We start from the raw sequence: 15,564 nt of genomic DNA on the forward strand, positions 1-15,564 counted from the left end.
TAGGAACCAACAGTCAATTTTGATAGAGCAGAAATGTTTAATTTTAATGGTGCTTATAAACAGTCTTGGGACTGAACTTTTCTGTTACCTGTTCTTTCTGCTAGAACTTTGATTCCTCATGTCCTTTTGTGAATTGAACCATTTCATTGTGTTTTTCATTAGAACTGCCCTAACCTGCTGTCAGATGGCTGTTTCTATAGAAAAATTAATGTAATACCCATGCCAAAACTTTATTAAAAAATGGAATTTATTGGTAGCAACATAATAACTGTCTTAATTTATTAACAGTCAATTAACTTTCTTGATGGGCAGCTTTTCCCTGACTGTAAGAGTCTCTAGCAATAAACTACTTGTTTTATAATTATTTTGCTTTCCAATCTGTTACTGACCTGTTGAGTTATTTTTCTTCAATGCTCTTTTGAGCCCCTTCTTTACTTTTTTTTTAAATTTTTTAACCAACAGCAACAACTTTTCTCCCCAGTATAAGCGTATTTATCTTCCACTGCCTATAGGGTAGGGAGAGGACTCTATCTCTAGTATGTCTGCTTTGGCACTGATAGTCTGGAGGCACCTTTCCTGCCTGGAACCCATTTTCCTAGAAGTTTGTTTACTGCCTCTATCTGACAGTGCAAACATATTTTGTACTTTAACAGTTTCTATAAGCAGGATGAGTTTAAATTCAACAGACAACGATACAACTTCTCTCAGCACTTCTGATTATCTTTCTGGAGGACTTTTTGGTTAACTAATTCTACTTCATTCCATCAGTAGTTAAATTTTATGCTTTCACTGTAACGATTTTCCAGGGCATTATCTACCTAAAGACTATTTTCTTCCTTTGGATGAAGCTTCATTTTCAATATATATATATATCCCATAATACTCGCTTAACTATGGTGGCCATCTTGCCAATGAATCAAGTACATCTTGGATCTGGAAGTTAGCTAGCATAGTTGGTAATATGTTGTACTTTGCTGTTTGAAGCCTTGACAGCATCTGAACAAGCTCAGTTTAATCCAAGCTGATTTTCACATTTTTAATGGCCTGCTGCCTATTTTTATAACCCATCAATACAAGCTTAAAATAATGCACATGGATTAAAATAAAATCCTTGTGATGTGTCTAGGAGAGTAGCTGTTTGATCAACAGAAACGGGCTAATGTCTGGAGAACTAATGAACAGAAGGAGATGAGAAGAACCAAGGAAAACTGGTGACAGCAGTTTTGTTATCCGTGACTTTTTACTAATTTCTGCAAAAATCATGCAAAAAATGCTGAGGAAAGAAATGGAAAGCCTTGCCAGCTTCAAGGACAGTGTCCTCATCACCAGAAAACGGGTTAAATAGGTCAAAGCACACATGCGGAGGACGAATGCTGATCCTCTCATGTTGCAAGTGGGTCCTTGTCCAGCAAATTTTGCAAAATCTGTGAGCGGGGGGAAAGCAAACGAGAAACAGGGCCTTGACGTTTGAGTAGTGGGGCTCCCCACCCAAATTTTATTCTTATATTCTGTGGTATAATTCGCAGCCCTGAGGTAAGGGGCTGAGTACTTTCTGCTTCCAGCTAGGTGCCCCGGACAGAAGGCAAGGTGCTGCATTTTGCAGGAGGCCAGGCCTCACCTGTGCCTGTCAGACTCGGGAGGACACTGAAAACGCCACTCAGCACTCCCGCAGCCCAAAACTCAAACAGAGCATCTAAGCAGGGACGAGGCACCAACTTTCTTCGGCTGCTGCTGGCCCATGCATACCGAGGTGCAGAACCAGAGGCGCTGAGAGGATGCTCAGGTCAAACAGGGGAGGTCGGAGTAAACTTAGCCATGTTCAGGAGGAGAAGCAAGGAACATATTGCTTCGTTCAACATTTTGGATGTAAGGGGACCTCGGTTTTAGATAACCAGGTATATTTGTTTACCTAGATATGCCTAGGTGTATTTCCAAACTCCTCCCACAGGCCAGTATTTGCAGTTGTGCTACTCTATCGCCAGCTCACGGCTGCTGTTTTAACTGCTATACCAAAGGCAGTATGTTTGAAACACACTAGCTGTTTGACTTGTGCAGTTGCCTCCCTCCCCTTTTTCTCCGGTTAATATTTTACATCTTCTAGCTCCCCAGAAGAATCACTGAAGACCAACGCTTGCAAATAAAATGCTGTTCTTTAATTTTTCAGCACGAGCTTTTGTTAATGTCTTTGCTAGTTATTTAGGCATAAGCTGGATGTCCTACCTGAGCTCAGGGTAGAATTGCAGATGGGTGCACAGACCCCAGCTCATAGTGACCCTTCCGAGGACACTGAGCACAGCAGATCTCCTCAAAGGCTCGGCTGTGCAAGCTGCTGGGAAGTTCCTGGGGTGCGAGTCTGCTCAGCTCTCGGCGGGGGCACTTGCTTTCAGATTACAACTAAGGGCCTGTAGGATGGTACATTGCTTGTCAGAGAGCCCCATCACAGGCCTCATCTCATGACAATGCTGGCTTTCTTGATTGAGAGATTCATCATCTTTATTATCGTTCATGGGGGTATACTGATTTATAGTACCAGTGGAGTTGTGTCACCTTGCACCAGGTGACAGTGCACATTAACTCACGTCCTTCTGGTTGTTCCCCTGTTCTAGTAAATCAGCTACGTGCAGCAGCAGATGGCTGCTCTACAATACACAATATTACTCTTTATGTAACTGTTAAGATACAATGTCATTTAAGGAATTTAATGACAAATACGATAAATGAGACATTTAATTTAAACATCATTTTATATTTAATATTGAAAATAACAAGATAGGACTTCAGAGGTAGCCTCTAAGGTAGATTTCTCTATTCTTACCGGCATCAGCAGTGCAAAAACTTGGCAGAAGTTGAATTCAAACAACTGCACCACTTGTGATAATCTATAATGTTATTTCAAAACCAGAAAGTACCTAGAAAATACAACTGGCTCTTCAGTCAGCAGTTTTTTTTGCGCTGCATCATTTCCACTGTGATTGGCAAATAACGAAAAAACAAGCAAGCTGTTCATGTCCTGACAGAAATAAGCTTCCTTGGCACTGTACAGCTGAGAACTTTAAAAAGCAAATCTATAATGCAATGTGCATTTGAGAAGTTTCTACCAATTTTTTAGTGGTTATCTAAAGTATTTCTCGCTTTATGCAACAGCAAGTATTGATATCAATGACAGCCAACTTTGTATTAATAGAAACATGTGAAGCTTAGTCATCATGCCTTTACAAATGCAACTGCCAACAATATAAAAGCAGCTATAAGTTTCTTGTTGGTAGAAGAACAGCCACTAATCCAAATAAAGATGACAGTGCTGACACATGACCTCTCTCAGTCAAAATGACAAGATTTGCACAATGAGAGAGAGAACTGGTAGAATCTCAAACTGTGTTTTATTTATATATCAGTTTACATTTTAGCTGATCTGAATGTACTTTGACACACAGGTTTAGAGGCCAGTTGGGGAAAAAATTCCAAAGACAGTAAAATTGGTTATTATTGATTATTACACAAAAGCATTTTCTCAAAACTGTTTTTATACAAAATATCTGCTATTCCTTGTTTTTTAAGATCAGTGCTTGGAAGTTTCCTTCCCATTCTGTTACATTATTTCAGTCTTCTAAATCATATTATGCCACCAATGAAACTGCCAAGCAGTATTAAAATAACATAAATCAAAATGATGGAGAAAAAAAATATCTCTGTTTCCTGATATGCAACAGAACAGGGTACGTTTTGAATAGATTTTTTTAAAAGCTTGCTCATTCAGATCTTAGTGGGACTACTCCTCTGCTTATTGACATGTACCCTGTTAAATGTCTTAGCAGATGAAGGACTCGGCGTATACCATACTCCATTTTACTCTCTCTTTGGAGTATTTAGCACACAACCCTAGAGTTGTGTAATTTTGCATAAACATTACTACAAAGGCTATAAATGCCAATCCCAAAGCCTACGTTCCCAGCTAGAGTGGCAGCTCATTTGCGTTCCTGAATGCTTCTGTTTCATTTATTGCTTTGTTCCAGAAACATTGTTAAAAACGCCCCTGGATTGTTCATCCTTACCTACGCCTTACAATCTATTAATAAGGCAGTAGTCACTACTGCGTACCTACACATAATTTCTGTATGTATTTATTAAGTTCATAGAGAAAAATATCTAATTTGTGTTCTACTCTCCGCATGCAAAATATTGCATGGTTTTGTTACTTAAACTATCATTTTAAGATTTCTTCTCCTAGCACTGCATCAGCTGTGCAGTTTCTGCTATGTTTCTCTGCCTGAAAGGAATGTGCAGTGTAATATATCTCCTGGTGTCATACAATAATCATTGTGCAACAAAGTCACTAGCTGCCTCAGTTCAGTATGTTCTCCCCATTTTCTGAGCCCGTACGTGAAACGTGACAGGTGGTGTCATTTTTTACTGGGTAGTGATTCATAAGCATTTAACTAGAACATTGGTATTTTGCTCTTTCTTACAGGGACTTCATGTGAGATAATCACCACAATTTCTGATTTACAGCATTTGTCGTAAAGTACAAGGCATTTGCATTTTATTAGGCTGTAACTTGCTTTCACGTGGCGGGAAGGCATGCAAATGAGCACTCAGAGCTGAAGGTTTATATCTTATCAGGACCAAACATGACTGTGCTCTGCCGTGGCTGCACATAGAGATGTAAACAGGTTGACCGTGACTTGCAAAACTCCACCTGAACCCCAGAATCCCATATTTTCCAAGTCATTCTGAGGTAGAGGGACGTGAGGAGAAGTAGGTAACATACACAGGTGCAACACACTCCGGAGAACATTGCTCCTGTGAGCAACTCACAAACCCTGAACTGACCCTGCGTGTTCTGAGAGATTAGTCAACAGGAGACTGCTCTGCCGAGCTCTCCCTCTTAAAGCCCCAGCAGTAGCAGTGTGCTTGGCAAAAGCAGGTAGAGACAATATTGCTCCGGAGATCCTACAAATGGTCACATCTCTTAGAAAGGCTGTAAGGGTCTTGACCTCCTATGGAGTACACCCAACCAGAGACAACAGTCTTGCACAAAGTCCTAGTACAATCAGCTATGTACTGGGATAGTGTTTGAGTCAGCAGAGCCAGAATTTGCTACATAGATAAAAAGATGAGGATTTTGTACAGGAGAAAAGAGATCATAGTGGCAGATGAAAGAATACAAGAAAATTTATCTCCTAAGCTAAACAACAGTTGGAAAACACCTTACAGGGAAATAAAGGTCATGTTGGTGATTCTCCGTATCAGGAAATAAGTCTGTGTGCAAAGAAGTACCCACAAGAATTTGATTCTCTCCCACCCTTCTGGTAGAGCGGCAGCCCCTTCACTCCCTCTGCTTTCCCTCCTCTTCCTCACCCCTCTGAATGCTTGTTGAGAGGTAAAGCAAGTAACATGTAACCCAGCTGGTCTCTTCTGGGGACTGAAGACCCTACGTGAGCTCTGCAAACAAGAGATAGGGGCTCATTTCAGGAAAGATGCAAAATGTGCAATAGGAACTAGCAATCACCAACATACTTACAGGCTGCTTTTCATGACTACACTCAAGCCTAAGATACTTTTGTCCAGTCTGGATATTGAATCTGGTACAAGGCATAAAGTAACAGTAGGCTGCTGCATGATCCAGGGTGTCTAAATAAGTCTTCACTGACTTTTTCAGGTGTTTTTGCAGGGTGTTTTGAGAAGCTCTCAGGCTAGGTAAGCTCTGGCTGGAACAGCATCCAGGCTCCAACAAACACCCAAGACACAGTCATTAAATGCAACATTTACATGTTTGCCTGAGAAAAACCAAGTCTCAAAAAGTGCTGTAATCATTCAACAGCAGCAAGAACAGCACCAGAAGTTTTTGCTGAGTAGGTATGTCACCTTAGCCCCTGACGAGGCAGCTTGGCCTATTTCAGCCCTCCTTCAGTACTTCATCCCTGTTAAGGGAAGGCTGACGGGGGAATCTCATCAATAGGTACAAATCTGAAGGGAGGGTATAAAGATGACGGAGACAGGCTCTTTTCAGTGGTGCCCAGTGACAGGCAATGGGCACAAGCTGGAGCACAGGAGGGTCAGAAAACACTTTTTTACTATAAGGGTGACTGAGCACTGGCACAGGTTGCCCAGGGAGGTTGTTGGGAGTCTCCATCCCTGGAGATATTCAAAAGCCATCTAGCCATGGTCCTGGGCAACCTGACGTAGGTGGCCCTGCTTGAGCAGGGGGGGTGGATCAGATGACCTCCAGAGGTGCTTTCCAACCTCAACCAGTCTGTGATTCTGTAAAGGGAAAGGGGAAAAGAAACAGTGTGTTCCTGAGATAAACTTTGAAAGTGATTTCACTTGCACTGTGAGAAACCCACCTCCAAAAGGTTTCTAAAAAAAGGTTGTGAATCTCCTCCAGTGCTGGCAGAACCAGTCTCCGCAGGTGTGGATCATCAGCTGCCCAAGGAAGGGAGAGGAAAATTAGGAATAGTAGGAAACTGTCTGACTACTGTGTCCTAGGCAATACCTCATAAGACATAAACTTAACAAAGAACCAAGTTATCAGGAAACGACACTGTATAATCAGTTCCATCAATTCTATAACAAGTTCCAGATTTGCAAGTACGCTTTCCAATTCTCAACTTGCTGTTTTCAGCAACTTTCTTCCTCTGACAAGAGATGACGACTAGTTTGTGCATCATCTAACGCTCCATTTTTGAGAAGAGGCTCCACCACGGTCAGACCCAGTACAGAGAATCACATGTATATTTCTCTCTTTTTTTGCATGTTGATGGTGATACCTCCTTCTGTGTCTTATTTGCACTGGGTTACCTTTTGCTGTGTCTAGCAGTTTTGGGCTCTTTGTGACTTTCACAGAACTAAGCTAGAGATAAAATCAAAAGTAGAGTTAAAATTGGCCTCATTTTCCTTTCGGTATGAGTTGAGTTGTGCACTTAAACCATGACTCATCATGGCTTGCAGTCACACCCAAGCACACAATGAGCTGACTGGCCAGGCGCTTGAGAACAGGCAGAAATCCAGATAGACACAGCAGATGGGTGAAGATTGGTTCCCTCCTCTTACTGGATCACTGCAGTGACAAACAAACTAGTAATCACTCTGGTTTCTCAACTGAGACTCCAACTTGGTAATGAGTCCCAGAAACAGAACAGCTTCTGTTGTGGGACATTTAACGTGCAGGTCTAAACAGAAGCAGGCACTGAATCAATTTTTCCTCTGTTATGACAAACGGGAAAATGTACAACCTCAGAAAAATAAATCGCCTTTTCAGAAAGCTGTAACAGTAGAGTGAGTATGTCAAACAGTCAGACGGTCTTCCTGGCAAGTCATTGTGTGATCAACACAGAAGTAGTAGGTTACAATAAGAACCTTATGCTGTGAAATTAAAACCCAGACAAGTATTTGAATGTATGGTATTCTTTCCTAATTTTGGTGTGCTTTCCAGTCTTACCCAGATCTTCAAATACATCATTCACTTTTGCAATCATCCTGTGTAGCAAAGCCAAGCTTGGTAATCATAAAGAACTTATTTAATCAAAAGAGTAGCTTAATTAGGTACCTCTAAAAAACTATGTTATACAATGCTGCAAAAATTTCTATGTTGTCTCTTCTTTATGCCACTGCCAGACCTCTCCAAAAGCAAATGCAATTTCATTGTTCACCATTTTGGTCCTGGTATATTTACAATAGCCTTCAGACAGGCTATGTGCAAGTCCTTCAGAAGCTTTCTACCAAAACATTTTAAAATTAATCCTTCTTCAGGCATTAGACTCAAAAGGCAAATATGCTTACATATACTGGGATGACAATTCATTTCTATATTTTCTTTCGGAGTGCTTCAAATGTTTCTGAGTAATGCCAGAAAACCTAGCCTTTTTAATCATTTAACCAGTGTTTTTGTTGTTCATCTGTCTGTCTTGGTTGTGTCTGACCTCTGGGATGATTGTAATAGAAAAAATATTCAGCTTTTCTTTCCTTTCTTCACTATGACTCAACATCCTTGTCCTCTCAGGGGTATGACTACATTTCGTAGGGAATGGGTCCAAAGTTTCAACGTTTCAAATATTGCAGGGATTTATGAATATGCATGTATGTGAGAGAGAATCCACTTCTTTCCTACTTCCGAGGGTCTCGCCCGCAAATACTTCTGTCATTTAAGAAAACTCAGAGTACCTCCTTCCATAGATACCATGAACGTTCCCTGGGTTTTCACCTGGTGTGGGGTGGGGAGAGTTTGCATTTTACTAGAAAAGCAACAAACCAGTACTCCAGATAGCCCTGATAATGTGGCATTAATGAGCAGACTCCTCAGTTGAAGCAGTTTAGAGCGAAAGCAAGAGAAGAGCCCTGAACCAGATACACATGGGAATAACGCACTACCAGCTCTTAGTCCTACTAAACTAAGGGTGTACAGAGGGGCCATCCCAAGTTGCTGATTCAGGAGACTGTCAATAGACTATATTATAAATTAAAGAAATCAGACGGGCTCTTCTTTCCCTAGAGTACCACAAAGGCTATTTTCTGAAGGGATGACTTTCTTCCCCAGCATGACACTTTCACAGGGGAAGGGCATGTGGAAGAGGCGGGGGCTGCTATGCATTTAGTTTGTGTTCCTGTGAATGCACACCCTCAGCCCCCCAAGCATGAGGTGTTTCACCAGGTCTCCCTCCATCTTCCCCAAAGCTTGGCCCTTCCATGAATCTGCTTGCAGATCTGCATCTGGCTGAAAGCTAAGCTTCTGCTGGTTTCAGGCTTAGCGGTTTTCTGCTGCAGGGAGCTAATTCATCCAAAGCCCACACAGCTGTGATCCCACAGCATGACATGAGCCTGCAAACACTCATCAAGCCCCAGATGACATACACTGGCTTTCCCACATACACCGAGGTTTCCTCCCAGGCTTCAAAAGAGCCACTGTGTGATAACGCCTGGTCTGGACAGTCTGGCTGCAGTAATTTCACCCACCTCACCTCCTCAACACTTCTGGTCTTTTCCCAGATCCCTCAGATCAGGCATTGCTGTCTGACAAAATTACAGCCATTACCAGTTTTACTCCAGGTTTCCAGGAAAGCAAATCCATTTTTCAACAATAAATCAATTGTTTCCCTCTTTCAAGCTAAGCACCTAGATGGGGCTTTTTTAGCTGTCTTGCTGCAATTCTCATTCTTTGGTCTTTACATACACCTCCCTCAGCCTATCTAAGCAGACCTCTTATTTTCCCCAGATAGACACTTTTAAATCTGTTTCCCACCTTTTTGCCATTATTCACACACAGTTTGTAACTCCTCTCACCAAATCAAAAAAAATTTCTCATTATTTTCAAGAAAAAAAAAATCCCATTTTTTCCCCATTGAAATATTACTGTTTAATTTAAGTTTGTTGTTTTAAAAAATATCAGGGGAAAACCCCCCCAGTTTTAAGTGAGAAGCCAGTTTTCATTTTAAGAAGCTTTGATGAGAATTTGGACCAAATTAGCTTTAGATTTATGATAATCACTTTTATAATTGCACTTTAAAAGACAGTTTACTAGAATGGGATTTATTTCTACAAAAAAAAGCATTTTTTCTCTTCTTTTATAAACACGGAATTTAAAAATATTTTCCTGTGATTAACAGTATGCTTTCCCAGAATGAACAAAAGACTTTCGTAAGCAAGAAACCATGAAAAATAAGCATGTGTGTTCCTAAGAATTAGAACAGTACCACACACACACAGAGCAGAAGACAGTATGGAAATAAATTCTAGAGGAATGTATTCACTGACTTCAAAAACCATTTTAAAATAAGATTCAGATTTTCAGCTTGTACATATTGACCTAGCCCTGAGGTTTCAGTCACTTAAATACACCACATACCATAGTAGGTCCTTGATAGCTCGATTTTCGGTTGGAAAACGTTATCTAAGCATAGATTAAAAAACAGCTTTTGTGTTTGCAAGTTCACAGGAGGGAGTGTAAACGGACTAGTCTTCTATATGATGCCTACAGAAGTCATATTTGAAGTGGGTGTGTGTACAACGGGGTCTTCAGCCTCTGCCCCGTGAGGCCAGGGCGGCAGCTTCTACCAGGTGACTCCCGGGACAGCTCGTGGTGTCAACAAGCGCAGGAGTACACCAGCAACAGCCCATGAGCTCAAGTATTTGCTCCAGAGAGACCAGACCAGTCGCAGTTGGGGTCTTTTCCCACTCCATCTGCCATCACTGGATGCATGTCTTGATGATGTGCAACACAGCTGCTGTACATATGCATGGAAAATCTGCTGCTCCGGGGAAACGCTGGAATCGCTGCACATGCATGAACGTAATTTATTGCTTGCAACACTATGCTCAGGAAAGTGCCTCCAGGAAAGCATCGGACCTACTCCACAATATGCAGTACATGTAAGCCTGGCACATCCAGGACAAAAGCATGTCTTTTGCACCTGATTTACTGCGGCGATCTGTACGCTAATTGGGCTTACAACCAGAAATGCTGGATTCATTACATATGCCTAATCAGTCCGTTGCCCTGTAGGTAAGGGCCAAGACAGAAACCCTTTTCTGACACTGAGATAAGTGTCCTGCTCAGCTAGAAAAAAAGGACATTTCATGATGAAAGGAAGATGGACCTTTAGCACCTATTTTTCTCAATGACTCCACGACCCTTTTGCTCCCGAGGATTCTGATCCCAGCATCTTGCAGAAAGTCAGGTTCCACTAATGCGTAGTCCTCTGACAGTTATGCCTCTAGCCTAACCCAGTTATCCATGTTCCCACCACAGACAAAGGCATGAGACAGGCATCTCCAAAAGGAGTTTCATCACGCCTGTCTCAGACACCTACCAGAGGAAGGGAGAAATTACCCCGTGAAGATGCCTATCTAGTTCCATTGACTGCACGGGGAGCCTAGATAAGTAGCTTAGACTAGACTGCTAAATTTTAGATTGATAAAGATAGGTGAGATGAATCTCACCTTTAGCATTGGGATATGTTGCAATATACCTCTGGAGAATTTATTAGCCAAGTTTCTATGGTCTGAAACCAGCTTCAGCACAGGAAGAGAAGGCAAGGGCAGAAAAGATGACACAGAATATTAAAGACGGCCTAAATGTTCCTTATTTTAGGCTGTGCCCTGTAGTCAACACAACTCCAGAGATTAGACCACTTTCATCTCTCTGGGGCATTACCAGCACATAGCCTAGACAGAGCTCAGTGGAATCGAGCCACAAACTAGTGCTAGCTGAGGCTGGTGCATCTAGTGTGCCAGAAGCAGTAAACCACACTAGCAAAGAGACAGCTATAGCCAGGCTTTGTAGGGAAACAGCATTTGATATAATGCGACTTAAAATCCTATTGTTGTCAATGTATCAGAAAAAAAAAAATCTATTGCAGAAAAACCCGGCATCTTTCTTTGTTTTCTTCTGATTATATGTTACCATGCTTGCTAATTCTGTGAGCACTTATCAACTCAGTTTTTATATTGTTTTATCTTTAAAATATTCATTACTCATCTGCAGGAAGATGTACTTCCTTGTTTTTCAGTTTAGCTCCCAGATCTCCTTTTTGCTGGTTTTACTTCTCCTTTTTAGGAAAAAAATGGACTAACTTTTTTATTTTTCCTCTCTCCAGTTGCACCTAATTCCAATGAGGAAAGTACTTATTCAATTCTTCAGTCTGACTGTGAGTGAGAAGCAAGCTATTATGCCATAATTTCATTCCCTGTTGCGTGGAAAGTCAGCATTGCATCATCCCTAGGATCAAGAACAAGAGATGAAGATCCCTTCTTGGTGGGTGCGGTCCAAGATTTGGTAGCCAATCTTCAAGCCAAAGTAAGAGCTCCTTTTGTTTTTCTTTTTCTTTCTTTCTTTCTTTCTGTTTTGATTTATTTCTTCTCTATTCTGTTCCCTTCTCTTCCCCACAAAAATCTTAAGACCAGAAAAAACCCTACCTTTTAGTCTACTGGTAGGTATTTTAAGTTTTCTGCTTATGGTTAAACATTGAGAACAACCTGTATCTCTGCAACTCAATTTTTACCACCTAAACAGCTGTCTTTTAAAGCTGCTTTCTTCACATCTGGGTACTAGGGGATTGGGAATCATGACCATGCGTAAGAGCATGAGAACTACAAGTCACACAAAACATAAAGAGCAACTGTAGGAATTTAGATTCAAAATACATTATTATTAAGAACTGGTAATACCGAAATCTTAAGCAAAAAGGGACTATTTGAATATTATTATCTAATAGCTGTCCTTAAATTTATTCGCCAACAAATTGCTTATGTTATTTTGTAATTAAACTCCGATTGTACTGGGGAATATACTGACCAACTAATAACAAAAAATAATGAAATGCTGCCTTCTTAATGAGATCAAAGGCAGTTATCAAACAGTCAGGGAAGGAAAATCTGTATTAGCCTCTATCTAAACTGAAAATCTCAGAATTTTGCTCCAATACTCCTCATATGAACGGCACAGAGAACCACACCCTCCCTCCATGATGTATGATTTTGCTGAATCCTGTGTGAGATTAAAAACACCTCAGATGTTCACGTTATACAATACAGTTGTATTTAGTAAATTGGGGCCACCAATAATTTCTTGCTTAATAAAAATACCGGAGTTGTACAAGCACAGGAATAAAAGTGGTGTTACACATGAAGAGAACTGTCAGAGGGGTTCTTTCAGTTTATGAAGTACTGGATGTAACTTGTTTCTTTAGCAGAAATACACATAAACAAATCTGTCAGAGAATTCCCGAAGAAAAGGGGAGAGTGGAAACGCAACCCTTCTCCTAGAGAGGGATTCTTCTCACCGCAAAGGCATCACACCTCCTTCAGAGAATGCTCACAAGATTAGTGTGTAAAATGAACAAGCAAAGACCCACAAGTGTATGCATTTTTAAATTAGTAACTGAATATCCAGATTTGCTCTTAATTCAGCAAACATGTTTGGATCTTCCACTCCTTGCCTGGTCCCACCCTTTACACTGCTGTTGTTCTTTATACTCTTTCAGCACGTCTTTTATTTGATATCCTCTTCACTTCACTAGCTCCAGTGTGGCATAGGTGCAACATTTTTGTCCTGGTTGTTAGCATGGATGATCATATGGTCATATAATCCTGCTTGCTGTAGGCCTTTCAGAGAAAGCACTGCTTTACTAATCTCATGTACAGCCAACACAGTAGATTGATGATCAGTGCTTTATTGATGTTGCTTTTATTTGTTTTGTAAGATTGTCACTTACAAAAGGCAACTGTTACTCAGCTGTATTAGCCCACAATAAAGACTCTTAAGAATCCAGGCACAGGTAAAAGTAAAATGAAAGGTGTGTCATTTTGGAAGACAGCTACAGTTTATGTGCCGGCCTACAGCAGGTGTAAGAAAAAAACAGACTGACTTTCACCTGGTGCAAATCCATACAGGGTGTTAAGATCTATCTTGACTGTTGTCAATGGAGGAAAGACAGCTTTTATTTCTGACTTTTCCATCCGCATGCACAATTTTCAAAATAAGTACTATGAATTCTCAGAGCCTGGAGCAACGGGGAACCCTTAAATAAACTGGAACTGCTACTTGGGGTATGGTTGCACATCTGCTTTTACTGTGCTTCGAGTTGGTGTTTTTATTTTGGGTGCTAATGAAGATGTCTGATTAAAGAAATGGAGACAAAGAAATACTAACAAAATGCACTTTACAAAAACTGAGACGAAAGGATAGAGAAATGATCCAAGGAAAAGTGAAGCCTGTCTGTGAAATGCAGCCAGTCCCCACTTAAAAAAAAAAAAAAAATCCCATTCAGAACCCTCTTTTCAGCTTGCAAAGAAGTTAATAAAGCAGCAGGGATTTCCTGTCTGTTACCAGATTTAATCTGGTACAATGACTTTTGAAGAAAGCTATTGAAAAGTTCCATTCTAGTTTGCTGTGAAAATGAAACTGTTTGGTTCACTGGGCAGGGGTGGAATCAGTTCTAGATCTGTCAGACCTCCTACCTGTGTAATTTCTAACAACTGGCTTGCTTACCACTGAAAGTAAATAAAAGAATTTCATTAACATTACCATTGTAATGGTAGTAACTCTGTAGAAAAGAGTATTAATACATGTAGGAGTAAACTAATATATAAAAGTATGTTTTTAAGAATGACACTCCATGCTTTTCAAATATAAGCATTTTTCCCTATGGTTTCATCTGTTTCTGAATTGTGCAAGGTCAGGCATTACACCGAAACATGAGGGGAACTCCCTCCCCTTCTATACACACCCATCATTACTAAATATTACCAGCAAGAGCTTTGCTCATGTCTTCCCCAAAAATTCTCAGGAAGGCTAAAATGAAGTTTAGAATGTCTACTGTAGAAACAGCTTGAGAAAGTTACGTGACACTTAAATACAGTGTAAAACAGATTGTGTATTTCTTGTCTGCTTTATTTTATGAGGCATAAATGCAATCTTATAATTCAAATGTAAAGAAAATAGTTAAACTGTTAAAATGTCATAACAATGAAACACCCATTAGTATTCTTGGCAGTGCACCTTTTGCCATCATTAATGTTTTCTTCAGTAATGCAACTTCTGGAAGGAGGTTGCCTTCAGTGTTGTCCTTGAATAAAGAGGTACATGGAATTTACCCCCCTCTGATCTGGCCAACAGAGAATTTTTTCTCTTTTAATATGCAAAAGGGGTGAGGTTTTTTCCATCTTTCAATCAGTTTCCCTTTGCATTGCCTTCAAGATGCTGCTGGGGAGAACAAGCTGAACTCTGGCTATTTTTAGCAGAAGGAAAGACCTTACTGCTACTCTTAGTTGCTTTGGAGGAGATAAATATCTACCAGAGCCTAGAAGTACTGAAAATTCTCTGGTCCTGAACACAGTAACACACAGCAGCACTTTCTAAGACATCTTCTTAGCTATCTGAGACAGCATTTGTACACATAGATGGTGTCACACAAAAATACTTGTCAGGACCTGAAAACAGTATGCAAGCTACATACACATAGCACTGGACATCCTAGTCTGTCTTTCAGTAGGGATACTAGCTCAACAGTAACACCACACCATTTTCAGCTCTAACACTGGTGCGACTGTTGCTAGCTGAAGGCTATCTCTTCAGCATAACTTGCTCTGCAGTATTTTTTTGCCTTACTTGACATGTTATCGTCTCTTACATAGCGCAGCACTGACCTCAATAGCTGGTTGACAAGTAAGACCCAGGCGAGGACAAGGTCTGCTAGCGGGACCCTTCCAGCACATCACCCTCACATCAACGCCGCTCGAGCTTCCAGAAAGCATTCTGGACCACACCACGTAAGCTCAGCAAGTCCGTAAGTTAGACCAGCAAGAACTCCCTCAGGGTGGTACCTTTACAAAACGTTAGTTTAACATCTCCTAGCACAGAAGAGTCACTAATTACGTTACTGGTCAAGCCTATTAATCGGCGGCACTTCCCGGCACAGGCCTCACGCCGCATCTCCAAGAGCAAGAGCTTTACACTAGTAAAACTCATAAGGCCTATCACGACCCTCCCCCCAGCCCTCCCGGATGACACACGAGGCGACGGCTGCGGGGCCGAGGCCGGCGCCGCGACCGGCCCTTCCCACCCGGCGACGG

The 15,564-nt window shown here is 41.1% G+C and overlaps 1 long non-coding RNA gene across 1 annotated transcript; it reads right to left on the reverse strand.

Moving 5' to 3' along the window:
• Positions 1 to 3,465: 3,465 nt before the first annotated feature.
• On the reverse strand, positions 3,466 to 15,220 carry LOC126053231 (uncharacterized). The gene is made up of 3 exons (XR_007510311.1): positions 15,139 to 15,220; positions 6,345 to 6,423; positions 3,466 to 6,261 (listed from the first exon to the last, which is right to left on the reverse strand). It is a non-coding gene; the product is annotated as an uncharacterized LOC126053231 (long non-coding RNA).
• Between the last annotated feature and the right edge of the window lie 344 nt (positions 15,221 to 15,564).

The sequence above is a fragment of the Accipiter gentilis genome, chromosome 32, assembly GCF_929443795.1.
Source record: "Accipiter gentilis chromosome 32, bAccGen1.1, whole genome shotgun sequence".
NCBI classification, from domain to species: domain Eukaryota; kingdom Metazoa; phylum Chordata; class Aves; order Accipitriformes; family Accipitridae; genus Astur; species Astur gentilis.